This window comes from Glycine soja, unplaced genomic scaffold (assembly GCF_004193775.1).
Source record: "Glycine soja cultivar W05 unplaced genomic scaffold, ASM419377v2 tig00035368_1_pilon, whole genome shotgun sequence".
Taxonomy (NCBI): Eukaryota; Viridiplantae; Streptophyta; class Magnoliopsida; order Fabales; family Fabaceae; genus Glycine; species Glycine soja.
Genome location: NW_021143970.1, coordinates 10,727 through 16,089, shown reverse-complemented (window position 1 = coordinate 16,089; position 5,363 = coordinate 10,727).

Here is a 5,363-nt window from a genome sequence, read left to right as displayed (position 1 = left end):
CATTCTTGGGCTCAATTTTGGAGACAAAACATGAGTTGGAGACAATCTCAATCTCCCTTGATCTTGTAGTGACTCCTCTGTTTGGATCTCCTATAATCAGCTCCTTGGGGTGCATCTTCTGGATTCTAATGGAGGGTCTCTTGTCAGGTTGGTTGATGTTTGATTCATCTGTAGCAGAATTAGAGTTTTCTGCATTTTCTGCACTTTTAGCTGTATCTGCTACATTGTCTCCCGATGTTCTGACATCTTCTTCGACATCCTTCTTTCTTGCTGGAGTTAGATCATCAACAACCACATTGATGGATTCCATCACAGTTCTGGTTCTGGAGTTGAATACTCTATATGCTCTGCTGTTTGTAGAGTATCCCAAGAATATCCCTGCATCACTCTTGGGATCCATCTTTCTCCTTTGCTCTCTATCTGCCAAAATGTAACATGGACTTCCAAAGATGTGGAAGTGCTTGACAGTTGGCTTCCTCCCTTTCCAGATTTCATACAGTGTGGTTGGAGTCCCTCTTCTCAGTGTGACTCTGTTGTGGATGTAGCATGCTGTGTTCATGGCTTCAGCCCAGAGATTATAGGGAAGTTCTTTGGCATGGAGCATGACCCTAGCAGCTTCTTGCAAAGTCCTGTTTTTCCTTTCAACTATGCCATTTTGTTGTGGTGTAATGGCTGCAGAGAACTCATGAGTGATGCCTTCAGATGTGCAGTATTCAGTAAACTTGCTGTTTTCAAACTCTCTGCCATGGTCACTCCTGATTCTCTTGATGACACAGTCTTTTTCTCTTTGGAGTCTTAGACTCAACTCCTTGAATACTTCAAAGGTGTTTGATTTTTCTCTGATAAAGTTGACCCAGGTAAATCTGGAGAAATCATCCACAACAACATAGGCATACCTCTTTCCTCCAAGGCTTTCAACTTGCATAGGCCCCATCAAGTCCATGTGAAGTAGTTCCAGCACCCTGGAAGTGGTCTGATGTTGAAGCTTCTGGTGGGACATCTTGACTTGCTTTCCAATCTGACATTCACCACAGATTCTGCCTTCTTCTATTTTCAGATTGGGAATGCCTCTAACAGCACCTTTGTCAATGATTTTCTTCATGCCTCTTAAGTGCAGATGTCCAAATCTTTGATGCCATATTTTGACTTCATCTTCTTTGGAGAATAGACATGTGGAGGAGTACCTGGTTTCTTGAGGTGTCCATAGGTAGCAGTTGTCCTTTGATCTGCTGCCCTTCATTAGAACTTCACTCTTCTCATTTGTCACCAAGCATTCTGACTTTGTGAAGTTTACATTGAATCCTTCATCACACAGCTGACTGATGCTGATCAAGTTTGCAGTCAGTCCCTTCACCAGCAGTACTTTGTCCAGACTAGGAAGTCCATCATGGACTAGCTTTCCCATTCCAGTGATCTTTCCTTTAGAGCCATCTCCAAATGTCACATAGCTAGTGGAGCAAGGTTCAATGTTCACCAGGAATTCTTTGACTCCTGTCATGTGTCTGGAACAGCCGCTATCTAGGTACCAATCTTCCTTAGCTGATGCTCTAAGTGAAGTATGAACAACAAGACTAACAGTCTTGTGTTTTGGAACCCACATCATCTTCCTTCTGCTGCAGCTACCTTGAGTTCCATGATGTGGATGGCCATGTAAATGATAGCAAAAGGGCTTTATGTGACCATACTTGCCACAGTAGTGACACCTCCACTTCTTTCTTTTGCTCCTTTTCTGCTGCGTTCCATGATGTCGAGACCGATGTTGTGACATCGTGGCTCCAGTGCTGTTTTTGGCAGGAACAAATTCTGTCATGGTTGTTCTGCCAGCAGACTTAGGATTAAATCCAAGTCCTCTCTGGTTTCCAACATTCTTTCCAAGCTGTAGCACCTCATCAAGCGTATCTGAGCCTTTATTTAGCATCTTTATTGATTTTGTCATGTTTTCCAGTTTAGAGTTCAGAAAACCAACTTCTCCTTTAAGCTCAGAGATCTCCTCTTCATGTGCCTCCTTTTCAGCCTCCAGATTTGCAATGACCTTCTTCAGTTGTGCTTCTTGCTGAAGAATCTTCTCACTTTTGATGCATAGTTCTCTATAGGATGTAGCAAGCTCATCAAAAGTGATTTCACTGTCTGTATCACTTGAATCTTCAGCAGATTCAAATCTCCCAGTGAGTGCATTCACATCTCTGTCAGAATCACTTTCTTGTTCACTCTCTGTATCATCAGACCGACATACAGAAAGTCCTTTCCTCTGCTTCTTGAGATGAGTGGGACATTCAGCTTTGATGTGTCCATAGCCTTCACACCCATGGCATTGAACTCCTTTGCTGTGACTGGGCTTTTCATCTGACCTTTTCTGGTTTTCACTACCTTTCCTGATGTCGAAAGGGATGTTCTGGACATGTGGTTTCTGCCTCCTGTCCATTCTGTTCATCACTTTGTTGAACTGTTTTCCAAGGAGCACAACAGCGTTAGTCAGACCTTCATCAGTATCCAGGTCATACTCATCTTCTTCTCCTTCATCATTGGACACGAAAGCCAGATTCTTGCTCTTCTTTTCAGCCCTATCCGAGAGTCCTAGCTCAAAGGTTTGAAGGGAACCAATGAGTTCATCTACTCTCATGTTGCAAATGTCTTGGGCCTCCTCTATTGCAGTGACTTTCATGTCAAATCTCTTAGGCAAGGATCTGAGGATTTTTCTCACCAGCTTTTCATCTGTCATCTTCTCTCCCAAGGCAGTGCAAGCATTGGCAATTTCAAGAATGTTCATGTGGAAGTCATGAATACATTCTTCTTCCTTCATCTTCAGATTTTCGAATTTTGTAGCCAACAGTTGCAATCTGGACATCTTCACTTTGGAGGTTCCTTCATGAGTGGTTTTCAGGATCTCCCATGCATCCTTGGCCACTGTGCATGTGTTGATCAGTCTAAAGATATTCTTGTCAACTCCATTGAATAGAGCATTCAAGGCTTTGGAGTTTCCAAGTGCCAATTCGTCTTCTTCTTTTGTCCAGTCTTCTTCTGGCTTTAATTCATCAGTGGGCTTTCCTTCTGTGTCCAGCATCTTGGGATGTTCCCAGCCTTTGATGACAGCTTTCCAGGTTCTGCTATCCAGTGATTTGAGGAAGGCCACCATCCTTGCTTTCCAGTATTCATAGTTGGTTCCATCCAGAATTGGTGGTCTGTTCACTGGTCCTCCTTCTTTCTCCATGTTCATCAGAATTTATCTCCCTAGATCTCACTCAGTGATTTCGAGTGCCTGCTCTGATACCAATTGAAATTCTGATACCACTGCCAGATGTCGTACCGGATGTCACGACATCACGCTTCAGAACATGCAGATTATATTTGGGAGTATGAACAGATTAAACAAGTAAATAACACAAGAGAATTGTTAACCCAGTTCGGTGCAACCTCACCTACATCTGGGGGCTACCAAGCCAGGGAGGAAATCCACTAAAATAGTGTTAGTTCAAGGTCTAACAGCCACTGTTTACAACCTTCTCACCTAACCACTACCCGTGCAATCTCTACCTAAGAGCCACTCTTAGATATGAGAACCCCTCTCACTCCCTCTCAAACACTCTCCCGTGTTTACAATTAAATCAAATACACACCAGAGATTGCTCTCTGAACAAAAGGGATCAACCCTACACACTAGAGATCAACTCTACACACTCAGGTCCAACTCTTGATGTTAGAGTAACATCAAGGTGGCTCACAAAACACTCAAGTCCCAAAACTCACAAAATAACCCTTCAATCCCGGACTTGGTACAGAACTCGTGCAGCCTCCATGTTTTTATAGCAGTGTGTGATTCTGGGCTGCAACTTCTTGTGCTGGATGAGATCTATCATTCTTCCTGAAAATCTGCACTTAAAGATCTAAAAGATACAGTTTGATCTTTTAGTTTTTATCTTTAATCTTTAATCCCTGAACGAACTCTTCTAGTTTGTAATTCAAACTTTAATTATCTTTTAATTCGTTCCTAAAGATAGATCGTCTAATCTCTTGCTAACTGCACAATAATCTGTTAAAGATATAACAGATTTATATGTCCAGTATTTTCGGGTCAGATGTCCTGGACATCGTATCCGACATTGTGGATCCTGCAGCTTCCATTCTTCATTTGACTTTTATCTTGCCTTCCAGTATTTTCGGGCAGGATGTCCTGGACATTGTATCCGACATCGTGGATCCTGCAGCTTCAATGCTTTTAGCAATTCCAGTATTTTCGAGCAGGATGTCCTGGACATTGTATCCGACATCGTGAATCCTGCAGCTTCAATTCTTCATTTGACATTTCATCTTGCCTTGTGCATTGTGCAGCCCAATCTTATCGTTGACATAACGTTGGACATCATGTGCAGCAACTCCAGCTTTCCTTCATTGTCTAAGTGCTTATGTTTTAACAAAATCTTAGCCAATCTTTTAAAACTCAGTAGAGCTAAGCACTAACAAAAACGGATGCTCGTAACAAATTCAAATGATAATAACCTTTTACCCGGATGTCCGATTAGGCCCCGTAGTATGTCTACACGCTCGAAATTCTGAACAGAAGCTCTGAGCAAATTCTAACGATAATAACTTTTTACTCAGATGTCCGATTGAGTCTCGTAATATATCGAGACACTCGAAATCGAAAACAAAAGCTCTGAACTAATTCAAACGACAATAACTTTTTACTCGGATGTCCGAATGAGTCCCGTAATATATCGTGACGCTCGTAATTGAAAACGGAAGCTAACAGCAAATTCAAAATGACAATAACTTGTTCTCGGATGTCCGATTGAGTCCCGTAATATATCGAGACACTCAAAATTGAAAACGGAAGCTCGTAGCAAATTCAAAAGATAATAACTTTTAACTTGGATATCCGATTGAGTCCCGTAGTATATCGAGACACTCGAAATTGAAAATAGAAGCTCTAAGCAAATTCAAACGAAAATAAATTTTTACTCGGAAGTCCGATTGAGTCGCGCAATATACCGACACACTCCAAATTGAGAACAGAAGCTCTGAGGAAAATCCAACGACAATAACTTTTTACTCGGATGTCCGAGTGAATCCCGTAATGTATCGAGATGCTCGTATATGAAAACAGAAGCTCTGAGCAAATTCTAGCGACACTAACTTTTTTCTCGGATGTCCGATTGTGTCGTGTAATATATCGAGATGCTCATAATTGAAAACGGATGCTCGTAGCAAATTCAAATGATAATAACCTTTTACCGGATGTCCGATTGGGCCCCGTAGTATGTCTAGACGCTCGAAATTCAGAACACAAGCTCTGAGCAAATTCTAACGACAATAACTTTTTACTGGTATGTCCGAATGAGTCCTGTAATATATCGTGACGCTCATAA